Below are 16,789 nucleotides of genomic sequence, written 5' to 3' on the forward strand. Positions count from 1 at the left end.
AAATCCCCAAGCACTTATAAATTCACTCTACACTCTCCTTGCAGTACTCTAATCATCCAGTCTCTACCCATGTACTCATAGCATGACCCATACAAAGTTACATAACCAAGGTCTTCCCCACTGCTAGAGATAACATTGTTGCGTGCGCAGTCAACAGCACAATGTAATGTGGTAGGGACCAGGGCCATCATGCATATATAATGAACACACGGACACAGTTAGGCAGATAGTGGAACTGGCTATGGGCACGTGTGCTAGGCACCTTTTTATTACCAGGGTCACATGTCCAGTGATGTCTGTGCTGGATGCGTGTGGGGTGAGTGTAAGCCAGCCCTCAGGGAATAGTTGGTGCTGGCAACAACTACAACAGTGATTATCGGATTACACACAGAGATTTAATCATAAAGGGTCCATGACTTGTGGTGCACTAAGGTAGAGGCACCAGATCTTAAATCACACACAAAATATTGTATCCTAAAGGGTCCATGACTTGTGGTGCACTAAGGTAGGGGCACCAGAGATGAGCGTGCTAATGTGAAGAAATTGTTAATGTCCCTTCGGGATATTCCTGCTGCCTGAGGTGACATTGTGGCGTCCGGTGTGTACAGCACAAAAGTCAATCATAAAGGGTCCATGAGTTGTGATGCACAGAGTTAGTGGCATCTGAAGAGCTCAGCGTGTGCGATGCCAGCAATGATGGTGTGTCCTTGCAGGACAGGATTGGATATGTGTGAGACCTGCTGACCGCAGTGTAGGCCGGATGCACCGGTCAGCAAGGGCCCACATCCACGTGGTGTTGGCTTGTGGTGCACTAAGTTAGTGGCAACAGTGGCGCTTAGCGTGTGCGCAGCCAGCGATGATACGTGTTTCGGGTGGGCCACACTGGGAGCAATGTCTTTTGCCTAATGAATTCTGCGTTAATAAGGCCACATGGCAGTGACTTGTGGTGCACTGAGTTAATGGGATCAAAAGCACTCAGTGTGTACACAGGCAGCGATGATGTGTGGTCCGGCCGGGCCGCACTGGGAGCAATATCTGGTGCCTACTGGACTGCGTCATCTGGAATCGCGACTCGATCTGAATTGTGAGCCCTGCTGTCCGCAGTGTACATCTAAGGCAGTAGTCAGCAGAGACATCGAGGAATGCTTTTTGTCACTTTCGCTTGCCAAAATCCGAGGACATAGAGTGCAATTCACTCTGCAATTAATAAAACAAGACTGAATTCGAATTGTGACCCCTGCTGACCGCAGTGTAGGCGTATGGCACAAAAGATGAAATATGTATGGAATACATTGTCAAAATATGTAGGTTTCAGGGACGTTATAGTTAGTTGCCTACTGGACTCTGAAATTAATGAATCAAGACTGAATTTGAATTGTGAGCCCTGCTGATAGCAGTGTAGGCCAGAGGCAGCAATCAGCAAAGGCCAACAGGCACGTGGCATAGAGTTGAGCTGCACAGTTAGTGGCACCTGAAGCACTCAGCGTGTGCATAGCCAGCGATGATGCGTGATCCGGCCTGGCTGCACTGGGAACAATGTTTTTTGCCTAATGAATTCTGCCTTAATAAGGCCACGTGGTGGTGACTTGTGGTGCACTGAGTTAGTGGCATCAGAAGCACTCAGCATGTGCACGGCCAGCGATGAAGCATGGTCCGGGCGGGCCGCACTGGTAGCAATATCTGTTGCCTACTGGACTGCGTCATCTGCAATCGCGACTCTATCTGAATTGTCATCCCTGCTAACCGCAGTGTAGGCAGCGGTCAGCAAGGGCCAACAGCCACGTGATGTTCACTTGAGCTGCACAGAGTTAGTGGCACCTGAAGCACTCAGCGAGTGCGCAGCCAGCAATGATGCGTGGTTCGGGCGGGCCACACTGGGAGCAATGTCTTTTGCCTAATGAATTCTGCGTCAATAAGGCCACGTGGCGGTGACTTGTGGTGCGCTGAGTTAGTTGCACATGAAGCACTCAGCGTGTGCACAGCCAGCGTTGATGCGTGGTCCGGAAGGGCCGCACTGGGAGCAATGTCTCTTGCCTACTGGACTGCGTCATCTGTAATCGCGCCTCGATGTGAATTGTGAGCCTTGCTGTCCGCAGTGTACATCGAAGGCAATAGTCTGTACAGACATAACTCTGCGGTGCTGTGCCGCTGGGTTCGCAGGGGGCCTGTGTCGAGGAGGGTGGCGATCACGGCGGTAACCTCGTGGCAGGGTGAGGGCCGCAGCTCTGGCAGACGCGTTGGCTTTCACAGAAGTGAAGCACGCCCAGAGCACCGGCCTATTTATTCACACTCCTACGCTGGAGTGGCGTACGTTGGACCAGCCCACTCCGCTTCCCATTCCGCTTACAGGGGTGGACGACACAGCTACATGATCGAGATCTTCCCCACTTCATGAGGTAACATGGTTGCATCCACTGTCCACAACAGTACAAGCACCAGCAGTATATGTACACATGGAGAGGTCTGTGCTCTGCATAGTGAGGTCTGTCGAGCAGATTACCGCTACACTTGGCATTGTGTGCATTGTTATTGATGGGTGACTTGCCTCCTTCACACATACTTGGTTCCCACGTCTCCCATCATTCAGCTATTTTGTGGCTGAGGGGCCATGCCGTTTTGGGAAGGTCCGCTGTTCTGCGCTGCCATGGTGGTAGTGCGGGGGGGGGGGTGGTCCGAGGGGTAGGTGGCGGTGGGTGTTGTGGCCTTCTTGGGTGTCGGAGCTGCATGATCGTAGCTCTATGACATGTGTTAGTCTTCAGATATGGTTCTGGGCTGGGCTCTCTTTCATACTGTAGGTAGTCGTTCTGCTTTACGCCAGTAAAAGGCAGATGTTAAATTCCTTCTGCCAACGTAGCTTATCGCCTGTTTTTGGATCGCATCGCATATTTCGATGGTCATTTAAAATATCGGGAAGTGGTGTTTTTGTGTTTTTTTTACACGGGAACGCCTACTCTGCATATCATTAGCGCTAGTTGTCTCTCTCATTGGTGCCGATATTTTTTTGCGGAAGCTATCTCTGGAAAACTAGCGATATCTGCAGTTTTCACCAGATTGAGAATGGGATGGTAACTATTTTGCTGCGGTAAAGTGCCGATAACTCAGTGATAAGTTCTTGAGAATAATACCCCATTGTTTTTTGTTTTTTTTTGTCCGGATACATGCACCCAGACGCTTTAAAAAAAAAAAAATAGTAATAATTTTTGGGCCCTGGGGCTTTTTGTGAGATCCCCCGAGCGGGCCTTCTCTTGTTCTTTCATCTTTTTTCTTGTGATTCGCATGTAGCTACAACAAAGTTGTTATAAAGTCCTTATAAACACAAGGGCTCATTTTAGAGTCCCCCTATAACCCAACAGTTGGGACTTATTACCGATTTATCGGCAGTTTAGCGCAGCAAAAGTGGCGAAAGAATTTTCGCCCCATTCTCAAGTTGGTGCACACTGCCACATTGCCCACAGGCTGACGGTACCAACACAGCGGACAATCAACATCGTTACGCAGACAAAGCTGCTGGCTGTGCTGCACCTGTTGGTCTCTGGTATCTTCCAACTAACAACTTCGAGGTTCAGAGGAGTCTCACAGCCAGCCCTATTAAACTTCCTCATACGTCTTGGATGCATGTCTACAAAAGCAACGTAGGGCCCCTGCATCCGCACCACCCACTCGTCCCAATTCATAGTATTCCTGCACAACCAAAACCAACCCCAGCCGTTGTTTGATGCCTCTGTGCTCCCGATCCAAGATTGTAGTCACTGAAATGGGGGTGCGCCTGGTCATGAAGTCTAGTAGTCAACAGTAGTGGAAAAACAGTACTTTACTAGAAAAACATAAATTAACAACACAAAAACATCAAACAACGAGTGACATTGCCAACGGGGAACATCAACTTGTGCATCAAAATAACTTTAGATCGTCCTGGAAATCCCAATACTCCGTATTCAGAAACCTGTTGGATAAATGAAGACAATGGTCAAGCGTTAGTATGGTCACAAATGTAATATGGTACAATGTATTGTACTTGGACAAACCGGAATGCTTACAGGTATGATCAATCCTGCACAAAATGACTGTAACAGAAGCTCGTGTGGTCGTAACCTTTGTAGGAAAGAAAAGGAATGTTACAATCACACAAACTTCTGTTATGGTTTCATTATGCAGGATTTATCATACCTGTAACCATCAGGTTTGTTTCATCTTGATACACCTGCATCATCACTTTACCTACCCTGCACAGAAACAGCTGGAGATCAAGCCAGGGAACCATGCCATAGCAGCTTTCCTGCACGTGTTGGGGGCAACTGACTGCACACATGTACTACTTGTGCCCCCTGCCGACACTGCACACAATCACCGCAACAGAAACCACACGCATTCCAACAATGTGCAGGCAAAACTGGACCACCGGGGCCTGTACACTAATGTCATCGCAAACTTCTCAGGCAGTGTGCATGATTCCTACATCTTTCGGAAGCATCCCAGCCCTGGTCCCCGGACCAGTCCGCCGCCCAGCGATGACTGCCCGACCCTGCACACCTAGACGTCAATGCTCACCTGCCGCCACCGGCATGTTTCCAAGAGTGCCCACCACGTGCCGGAGCAACCTCCTCAGCCGTCCCTGGATTCTGCAGCACAGGCCCTCAGCGCATCCTGCTGCACCGCCATGTCTGTACAGCCAGCTGCCTTTGGCGTGCACGCGGTCCAGCCGAGCTCACAATTCAAATCAGGTCTTGATTGCCAGGATAGTGTATCGAGGCCACGCATCATCGCAGGCTGTACACCCGCTCAGCTCTGGTGGCACTAACTCAGTGCAGCTCAAGTCATTGCCATGTGGCGGGAGGCCCGTGTCGGCCAAAATGCCTCGGCTGCCACCAACTCTCTGCACCTCAAGTTATCGTCACGTGGCAGGAGGTCAGTGTTCGGCAAAGTGCTTCGGCTGCCACCAACTCTGTGTACCTCAAGTCATTGCGACGTTGTGGAAGGCCCGTGTCGGTCAAAGTGCCTCGGCTGCCACCACCATAATAAGCACATGGATACACCCAGATAGAGAGTGGAAATGGCGTCCAGCACGTGTGCACGGCCCTTTTTATTGGCAGGGCCATATGTCCTGTGACGCCTGTGCTGCATGGGTGTGGTGTTGGTGTAAAGCAGCCGTGAGGGAGTGGCATGCTGACAACTAGACCTGTGATCAGGAGATCACTACAGGGAAGACCTGGGACATGTAGCGCTGTAATTCCCTCCCTGTAAGCGTAGGCGGAGTGGGCTGGCTGAAACGCGCATCGTTCACGACTTTACCAATATGGTGGTTTGAATCCGCACACCCAACGAGATAGGTGCACGATGGGTGTGCAACTCTTTTCTCCCCCCCAAAAAAAATATATATTAATATTTAAGAAAACAGAAGACATTATATTATTTTAATAACAAACAAAAAAAATTACAAAAACTATTTTTGGGATATTAAAGTTACAAAATATCACAATTTTTTTCCCCAAAATTACTGGAAAAACCATAGGTTTACTGAACATTATAATTCGAAATTAGCATTTAAAAAACCTTTGAAATTCACAGAAAATACCATAGGTTTCAGGCACGTTATAGTTAGAAATTAGGATTTTTAAAACCCTTAGAAATTCACTGAAAAAACCATAGGTTTCAGGCACGTTATAGTTGGACATTTCTCTCGCACAAAACCATAGAAATTCCCCCGTTATAGTTAGGTCAGCTAACTATAACACGCGCACCCACAATGCACTAGTGATGATGCGACATATTACATCATTCATGACATGGTCAGTGACATCACTGATGACATCACTGATGACATCTCAAATTACATCACTGATGACATCATCCACGTGAAAATCTGATGTACCTCCTCACACTCTAATATAACCTTTGATACACCCACTGTAAAATACAGACTACCATTTTCGAAACCATCGACACACCAATACCAGTTACTACATACGCACTCACTGATTCCTAGGGCTACACACACATCCACTCATTCACCCATACAATAACTCATACATGCAGTCACTCATCAATACAACACTATCATAAGCAGTCATACACCTATACAGACACTCACACACCACCACTCATCCAGAGTTACTCACACACCTAGTCAGTCATGCAAAGAATCAATCACACTTCCATTTACTGACCTGTACAGTTATACACACACCACATCACTTATTCAAACAGAAACAAATGCATACTTACTATCTTATACAATCACTGATACAAGTACACACTCATCCATACAGCCACTCTCACTATCGCAGTCTCTCGTATAGTCATTTATATACTTCAACTTCACATACGCTGCCTTTTACATATGTAGTTACTTGGCCATGTACCATTGAGACATCCATTCACTCACCAGCACACCCATACACACACTCACCCACCCATACAACTGTTTCCACATTCACTCTTGAACCCATACACACAGTGAATCAACCACTCAAACATCTATGCACAGAGTCAAACACCTCCCACCCACCCACACACACACACACACTCAGGCACCCATACAAATACTCAGGCAACCTATCAATAACCCACATAGACACTCATGTAGCTACTGACCAACCCATGCAGCATCTTATACAATAGACAAACTGATACAGACATTCACACAATTTAGTCACTAACCCATGCATTCAGTAAGACACATGTAATCACTCACTTAAACAGTCAGTCACGTACCTACTAAATCCTCCATTCAGACACTTATACACCCACTCATTCTTCAATACACTTTGGCATATATATAATACATATTTAAGCTTTAAAGAAAAACACAGTCACTGGATGATGTCATCAGTGATGTCATTTGAGATGTCATCAGTGATGTCACTGACCATGTCATGAATGATGTAATATGTCACGTCATCAGCAGTGCATTGCGGGTGCGCAAGTTATAGTTAGCTGAACTAACTATAACAGGGGAATTTCTATGGTTTTGTACAAGAGAAATGTCTAACTATAATGTGCCTGAAACCTATGTTTTTTTCTGTGAATATATATATATATATATATATATATATATATATATACTGGGGACTTTATTGGTAAAATTAAAAATGCTGTGTGGAGCGACGATATGCTATTTATCACCTTAGATATCGAGTTCGTTCTTTGGGGCAAACTGTTTTGATGGATACGTAGCGGCTGCGCCCAGCCGCGAGAGAGGCCCATCGTGAGAAGTGGGCCCGAGATGAAGCCAGTCCGGTTTCATCAGCGCAACGGGAGTCTGCGTTTGAGATGTCAGCTGTGAATTATGGCAGATGAAGGGGAGTGATGTTCATCGACCCACTGGGGTTTTAATTAGGTTATTGACTGCACACCAAAAACGAACTCACAGGAGGTTATGATTCCTACACTACTAGGACCACAAGGCCATGTGACTGGCCACGCCCATTGGGGCAGGTCTATGGAAATAAAAAAGTGCAGGAAATTCGTGTGAAGTGATTGCAGGACTGATGCCATTGAAGAAGGGAAACAGTGTTCCCAAAACGCGTCTGGCATGGCTGACATTCTGATGAAACGGCCATTACCCTTTTGCCTGCAAGTTTGCTGTCATCATTAAAAATCGAAGATTTATACGCACCTGTGGCTTCACTCTTTGGAGCGAACTGTTTTGATGGATACGTAGCGGCTGCGCCCAGCCGCGAGAGAGGCCCACCGTGAGAAGCGGGCCCGAGATGAAGCCAGTCCGATTTCATCAGCGCAACGGGAGTCTGCGTTCGAGATGGCAGCTGTGAATTATGGCAGATGAAGGGGAGTGATGTTCATCGACCCACTGGGGTTTTAATTAGGTCATTGACTGCACACCAAAAACGAACTCACAGGAGGTTATGATTCCTACACTACTAGGACCAAAAAGTCCATGTGACTGGCCACGCCCATTGGGGCAGGTCTATGGAAATAAAAAAGTGCAGGAAATTTGTGTGAGGTGATTGCAGGACTGATGCCATTGAAGAAGGGAAACAGTGTTCCCGAAACGCGTCTGGCATGGCTGACATTCTGATGAAACGGTCATTATCCTTTTGCCTGCAAGTTTGCTGTCATCATTAAAAATCGAAGATTTATACGCACCTGTGGCTTCTCTCTTTGGGGCGAACTGTTTTGATGGATATATATATATATGTATATGTATATGTGTATATATATATATACCAGTCTCCCTGACAACAGCAAGGAGGGGAACACCAACGAGACTCCAGGGGAAACTGCAAACAAATCCTTTATTGCAGCAATATGCAAACGTATTTCGTTCATTGAGAACTTCATCAATGCTGCCGAGGTTTAACTCAAATAGTTCTCCCGCCCTCTTTTAAAGTCAAATGTCCTGCTGTGATTGGACAAGACACTCCAGGTGATCTTGGCATTGGGATAACGAAAACCCGGAATGGATTCTCAAAGAGCAGACAACATCAGGCAAGTGCAATCCCCAGTGGGCGGTGTCTTGCCTTATCACTACAATGCTCACCAAGTTCTTGAGAGAGGGTGGTATTGCAGTTTGACGTGTCCCTCACTCCGCCGCAAAAACTCCCAACTATAGCCCAAATGTGCTGCCTAGGTAAGCAGCACATCTCCCACGTAGTATCGCGGTGCAGCAGTCGTGACGAGCATGGTTGAGGGCAAGCGACGTGTCCTGCATGTACCACAGAGTTCTGCAATGAAACAAAAAGTTGCCACCAACGCAGCAGGACGCCTTATGGAGTGGATGTTCCAAAGGGTGTTCGTGGCAGCATCCCTAATATAAGAACCAGTCTCCCTGACAATTGCAAGGAGGGGAACACCAACGAGACTCCAGAGGAAACTGCAAACAAATCCTTTATTGCGGCAATATGCAGACGCGTTTCATTCATTGCGAACTTCATCAATGCTGCCGAGGTTTAACTCAAATAGTTCTCCCGCCCTCTTTTAAAGTCCAATGTCCTGCTGTGATTGGACAGGACACTCCAGGTGATCTTGGCATTGGTATATATATATATATATATATTCACTGAAAAAACCATAGGTTTCACACATGTTATAGTTAGCGGAAATTTTACTGATAAAAAACCAGTGAAATTCCCCCGTTATAGTTAGTGCAGGCAACTATAACTCACGCGACTGCAATCCTCTGCTGATGCTAATACTGTATTTAGACACTTATTTGCCCATGTCTTCTTCCATACATTTTTAGCTATACATATATTACAAATATATTTTTTTCATAAAGACACATATGTCATCAGCAGAAGATTGCAGTCGCGTGAGTTATAGTTGCCTGCACTAACTATAACGGGGGAATTTCACTGGTTTTTTATCAGTAAAATTTCCGCTAACTATAACATGTGTGAAACCTATGGTTTTTTCAGTGAATTTGCAAGGTTTTTTAAATGCTAATTCCTAACTATAACGTGTGTGAAACCTATGGTTTTTTCAGTGAATTAGTACGGTTTTTTAAATGCTAAGTTTTTTTCCCTTATAATAAGCCCTGTATATTTGGTGGCCTTCGGCCACCAAAAGCACAGGGGGTGGGGTAAGTGTGGATAGTGTTTTTTGCCCTTAACATAAGCCCTGTGTTTTTGGTGGCCTTCGGCCACCAAAAGCACAGGGGGTGGGGTAAGTGTGGATAGTGTTTTTTTTATTTTTATTTTTTTACCGTACGCTTACGGTAAGCGTACGGTAAGCGTACCCCGCGAAATTGCCGAAAAAAAAATAAAACCGTTTTTGCACTTGGGGGATGTTTGGGGACTCCCTCAACATGACTATGTGGGAGGGAGTTGTCAAAACAGCCCCTTTACATGTTTTTGGGCTTGATATTTTAAAAATCACTCTCAGTGCGAGAGACAAAATGGCGGCCGCCGCTTCCTGGTTTCGGCCGATTCGAATGTTTACTAAGATCTAAGAGCCAATCAGAATCGCGCTCGCGCACGCCACCGTACGCTTACCGTAAGCGTACGGTAAGCGTACCGTAAGCTGGCTCAGATATATATATTGATTTAAAGGCTATTTTCTCAGAATCTACTGAACAGATTTACACCAAACCTACAAAAGGCACTTCCTTGACCTAGGGACTACCTCTCTGCCAAATTTTGAGTAATTCTGTTCAGCCGTTCGGGCTGTAGCTCGTTCTAAAGGTCCTATGGAAAAATGCATGGGAAAAACGCGTTTTGGGACCCCCCTTTTATCTCAGCCCCCGCTTGACGGATCCCCCCGAGACTTTCAGGGTAGGAGCGGAGCGTAGCGCCCCACCTATTTTGAAAAATTTGCGAGGATTCGTCGACCGGCGCCAAAGTTATTCAAAATAGAATGTTGAGGTTTTCCTATGGAAACGTGGTCCTAACTATAACTACCTACTGGCTATCGCCAGTAGGTAATATATATATATATATATATATATATATATATATATATATATATATACATACATACATATATATATATATATATATATATACATATGTACATTTGACCATTTGGTTTCCCATTATCGACCTATGTTTAGTCTGCAGAGTTGAAGGGATAACTCGGGGAGGTATGGAGGTAAAGGATTGGGTGAAGGTTGTGTTGGGATGATTTATGTGTTGGGATGATTACTGTAGGGTATCGCCCCGGGTACTTACTGGTATTCCTCATTACTCCAAATCCTGGTCTTTCTGGATGCAGTCCTGAGTCCCTCCCTCCCGTCCGGGCATGGCAGTTGACCATTTCCTGTTTTGCTGTTGTCTTTTTGGTGTGGTATGTTACAGGAAGAATTTGTAAGTTCCTCCCTTTTGTGGTGGCTCTTGGGTAACGGGGGCCATCTTGGGGTAACTTTTTGGGTTTTTTCTTTCTGCCAGAATGGAGAAGTATCTCATGCATAAGGGCTGCATCTGGAAGACAGACGAGGAAGTAATACACTGTTTTGCATTTAAACCTAAATAAATGTATGGTCACACTAGGCAAAAGCTGAAGTCTCACAGCTGGCAATATGGTCTTAAATTTCAAAGGTGGCACAAGTAGCAAAAAGTCTCAATGCCCCCTTGTCAATGTCTTCTAAAGCATGCAACTGAAATGAAATGCTAGCTCTAGAACCCAAGATACAAGTTGGCAGAAAATAGCTGAAATGTCATCGCAGAGAGGAAGAGACAGATAATTAAACATCCTTTTGGGTAATACTGAACGTTTTATAGTAAAAATGTTTTAGAACAGGAAGCCAGTGGAGTTAAAAAAAAAAAATCGCACAATGGATGGACAGAATGCAGAACAAATCAAAAAATTCACCCCCATTCAAGAGATCTGGGTTAAATCCATCATTCTTTTGCTCACCATTCGACCCCAGTTTAGACCTGGCCATATGCAAATCAGTCTTGATCCTGTGCCTCAAGGGAACAGCCCAGCCAAACTGCCAAGCAAGGTCCTCCCTGGACCGTAAACAAGCATCCTAGGACCGGTTTCGGAGATTCACCCCTCATCAGCCAGGATAGCTTGAATCCAGTGGCACAGTGAGCCCGGGACACAGCAAACCTCTGAAAATGGCATTTCTTTCCAGCTGCAAAAGAATTACAAAAATGTTTTTTTAATACTATGGAACAACACTGTGCCACAATATACTAACTAACCACAAATCCTTCAGCAATCCCCATAGAGATTCTTGTACAGCAAGTGTTCCAAATGACCCTATATAAATGTGTATATTTTAATAAATACTCATACTCCATGGGTGCCGACAGAGATGCGTTTTTGTCTATATAAACCAGACAGCATGAAAGAAGGAAGAAAATAACACAGAGTACTTGGGGAGGTTGGGGGTGAAAGAGAAAAAAGAACAGAAGGGAAATAGGTTATGGTTCCCAAAGAGAATAATTTATAAATATGTTCACTTAAACATGCATTAAATTGAAGTTGTGGTTACAGCACGAGAGCTAAATAACACTAAAATCTGCTGTTTATGATTAGTTCCTTAATCAGTAACACTCACAACAACTCTTGAAACCATAACTGGCAGACCAGAGTCAATTCTTGGGATGCTCATTGCTAGATGTGCTACTTTTGCAGGCTTGCGATAGACGCATGGGACTCGGAGCATTCGAAAACTGTTTAGGCCGCTCTGACAGCCAGCTCTAAAATTGATGCTGGAAGTATTTCACACATAAACGGACTTTTCTATCAGGCACCATTTTTACTTTATCATCACCTAAATGTGTTGATAATCCACAGACTATTTGTAGAGACCCCAGACTCAACACACTTATTGTTGCGTAAATATAGTCCACGTCCTCTCAAACAAGACCTTGGACTATGGAAGGGAGATTCATCATGGCTTCACACGTTTTATAGTACATGGTCTCGTTATTGAGGACGCGGAGTCAACATATCCAAAATGGTGCCCATAGTCCGCAGCCTTGGTGCAAGACAGCAGAGTGTGAAACTTGTGAACACATGTTGGGTCCTCTTCCACTGTTCGCAATTCCGTTGACAAGACTGGGGACTATGGACAACGAACTTAGTGGGGCCTGCGCCTCTTAGGGTTTATGAACCTCAATAGTAGTTTATGGACCAAGTGTCAAAAACAATTTTTTTTTTTAATGCAAACAAGTGAGGGCCCGTTTGGGGTTCTCCCACTTCGGCGTGTGGGTCATAGTGTGCTCACTGCTCACCCTGCCTCCTTATATGGCTTAAGGCTGCCATGAAATAATGATTTTCCTTGTGGGTAGCCAATCAGAGACCTTTGGGTCCACAATATCTGTTTTGAGTCAGTAGACCCAAAGTGAATGAAAGGAAAAATGCTCCCTCGTCCAATCAAATTTCTTTATTTTTTTTAATTTGGGTCCATAAACTATCATAGAACCCAGGTTCAAGGACAGTGTGCAGACTAACAGTCCAGCTATCTCTAAATTTTTAACCCTGTGAAGCCCACCTGATACATGTTTTTAATTCCATGATAACTACTGAATGGATTTTCATCAAAGAAAGCAACATCATTCCTTCCTTGAATAATGTTCTACTGCTGCTCCCTGTGAATCACCATGAAAAATAATAATCCTTTAGCAAATGTAATTAATTTTAACCTTTCAGTAATGCACAGGCCTCTGTGCCTGTAAATGTGTTCAAAACATTTCTTTTTCATTTTTTTGTCTTATTTCAATTACACTCTTAATTCCAGGTTGCTACGACAAAGGAGCATGTGATTAAGGGCAGGAGGTATGGAGTGCGAGGGTGGAACCAATAGATGTCTAATTCACGAGAGAGACAGCAGAGCTATCCCTACTTTACACATATCTTGTGCTCTCAGACAGCAGACTTACCACTCACTTTACGGGGACATTAGAGGCTCGGGCCTCAGATAGCAAAGTTAACACTACCCTCCATTGACATAAAAAGCAGAGGTTCATGCCTGAGATAACAGAGTTGGCCAGTACCAGCTGCTACCGATCAGGAGTAGTGGGCAGGGGGGGTGTTGGGCAGGAAGGAAATGAAGAAAAAAAACCACTTACTCCTCCGTCCTCTTCTTCCTGTCTCCGCCGGCAGCAGGAAGCTCCCAGGTTCCCCATGGCCAATTACAGCGCTGCAATGCAGTGTTGTGATTGGTCTGAGCGCTGTAGTTTGGCGCTAAGACGGAGACTCGGAGGCTCTGCATGTTCCTCACCAGGCTTTGTACAGCAAGCCTGGTGAAGAAGATGCAAAGTGTGCAGGACTGTTTGGCCGGCCAGGCAGTTATGCGTACTTAAGGAGTGCAAACCACTCCTCTCCCTGCTCTGGCAGCCCGCCCGAGAGCCACGGACTTCAATAGGAAAAATAAAATGATAATAATGATACGTTATTATCATTTAATTTTTCCTTTTGAGCAGTGGAGCGAGGCTCCTCCGCCTTAGTGGAGGAGCCACCACTGGAGTTGCCCATCAGTTTGCAGAGATCTTAGGGGCGCAGACAACTGAGTTATTCATCAATTTAAGCAGGTCTAAAGCCCTTTGGTATCAAACAGCAGAGCTATCCATCAATTTACACATACCTCACTGATAAGCACTGGTCTCAAAGAACAGATCTATGGGCCAGATGTACGACCGTTTTTAGCTTTGCAAATGGAAAATCGGGCCGTTTGCGACCACTAAAAAGGGTTGTAGCATGTACAAACCCTATTTTGCGAGGCAGTAACCTATTACCGACTTGCAAAATAGGGTTTGCGAGTCGCTATTAGGAAAGGACATGCGGTCGCAAAACAATAGCAGTTTACCACTTACTTCAATTAGTATGTAAGCCAGTCGCAAACAAGAAGGCCTGTGTGAATGCATGTGAAAATATTTTTTGCTTTTTTTTCTTTTAAACGCATCCCATTTTCCATTAAGGAAAACGGGCTGCATTTTAAAAAAAAGAGCTTTATTTAAAAATCAGACACAGACATGGTGGTCTGCTGTCCCCAGCAGGCCACCATCCCTGTGACTGTAGCCCATTCCCAATGGTTTGTAAATTGTGACCCGAGTCATGAATATTGATGAGGCAGGTCATTTGCAACCCCAGTTGGAATCACTAAATGTGTCTGAGACACAATAGTAGATTCCGTTTTGCGAGTCACAAAAAAAGTGCAATTTGCGACCTGCAAAATGCAATGGTCGTACATTTGGCTTATATCTTTGCCTTAAAAGTTCAGAATGCATATATTTGTAATACAGCTATTTGCGAAACAATGCATACATCAATGCATGGTTTAAAGAGGTTTACTTTATTAAGTGGAATTTGTAAGACCTCTGCAATCATGATTTTAAATTTCCTCCGGCACATTTTCCCCGGTTATGCTCATATGACGTTCATATTGCTGTCCTTAAATAAAGGCTGCATTATAAAACATATCCTGCCATTTGTGGTCCTAGCTCTAAGAAGCCCTGGACTTAGGTAACAAAATTTATTGGAAGTAAAACAACAGGGACTGTGACCTTCGCATCCCTGACCCTATGCCACACCCCTGAATTTATCAAATCTCTTGGGGATGCCCACAGGTAACCCTCCCATCCATGGCACCATCTGCATCCCCTCACATCCTATCAGTTCTGCCTTTCTCCTCGGACAACCCTGATCTTCATGAAAGAAGAGTGAGATATGCCCACTTTGAAATGTACTATGTTATGCAAGCAATCTTGAAGGATGCAAAATGCAAAGAGTAGTCAACTTGCTTGGCCTCATTAATATAGTAGTTATGACTACTGGTGTAAAAATGTCACTGCAGCCAAAATGAAAACAGGACTGGATTGGATACTTGCACATGACATGAAACAACATAAGATAGGGGCAATGAACAGCCAAGAAATAGGTATGCTCCTTGGATCTAATTGCAGAAAAGTCACATAGATGATCATACCAAACAGACAAAAAAGCACCCAGGTGCAAAGGGCATATGCACTAAAGTGTTTCCTGTGTTAATGTTTCAAACACTATTGTAAACACAGGAGGAGTACAATTTGCATTTAAGTGCTAATTGGAGTAGTGTAAAATGGGTTCAAACTAAATTTACACCACTTTTACCACTAACACAAAGGCCTAAATGGCCCCATCAGTGTGGTTATTACCATTGTCAGGGTCTTTCGAAGGGTTAAACATTGTTTTTAGCATAGGGCAACGTGAAAGGCTTTCCTCCCGTCTGAGGTCTACAGGAGCTTGCGGGAGGCGGGTCTCTGATTTAGCAGCTTTCCTGAGAACAGTAACTGTCAATTAGTATTAAAAAATGTGCTGTTCCACCTCCCAAATCTCCTGGACCTCTGCTGCTAGCGCCTCGCTTCCTTTGTTCCTCCAACAATTACCCCCCCCCCTGCTCAGTTCCATCCCCATATACCCTTTGCTGTCCCTAGTGCTTAATTTGTAAAATAGTAAGTGCCAGGACTCTGGCCGGGAGGCCACTGCAGCTTGCACCACTCATTGCCCGTCATCGCTGTCAGTGACAGTACCAAAACAACTCTTTCGCCTGTAAGTGCGACAGCTCAGATTAATTGAAGTCCCCAAAACTAAAGGAATGGCTGGGGAGGTAGGTATTAGTTATTATTTTTTAATGGATATTGTATTAAAAAATAAGCGTTGTTATGCTCATCTCTAAATTAGATGAGAAGCGCCACCATGTGTCAGATTGTCATACTGTGTTGTTGACAATTAGGTGCCGGTGCCGAGCACCGGAATCCAACTTAGTGCTGGTGCCGAGAACCGGAAACCAACGGCTCAAATTAAGCACTGCCCCTCCCCTCCCACCCAAATCCCAACACTACTTCATCCTCCTATAGCTTGGCTGCTTCACCTCTGGACCATTATGTGCTGCTCCACCTCCATTGATCCATGACCTGCACCACCTCCCGCGGAAAATATTTTGCTCCACATACCCAGACCCCAGCTTTTGCTGTCCTAACTCCTCCTCTCCCACTGGCTCTTTTGTTCTGCACCCCCTGGATGCTGTGCTGTACTGTGGAGTTCCACAGACCCTACCCTGTTCCCTCTTGTTTGAACATACACTTTTGTCGCACCACCATCATATAGTGGCAGTTTTTTGGACTTTGGATGGTGAAAAAGTGTTCCTCAAGCTTCACTAACATAAAGCATGGATTCATAATATGCAACAGATGTGCAAGCATCACAATAAGTGCAAAACAGACACCTACTATTCCTAGCCCTTTTCTTCCTTTTCTACATGTAACTCAAGCTGGCAAATATCTTTTCCATTTACAAATGCCAAAACGATTGGCATTGCCCATGGTTTCGTTAGAGCAGCAATTAAGATCAAATTTTCCATTTCATTTTCATTAATGGGAAGTTAAAGCAGGAACTTGAGGAC

Source organism: Triturus cristatus, chromosome 12, assembly GCF_964204655.1.
Source record: "Triturus cristatus chromosome 12, aTriCri1.1, whole genome shotgun sequence".
NCBI lineage: Eukaryota > Metazoa > Chordata > Amphibia > Caudata > Salamandridae > Triturus > Triturus cristatus.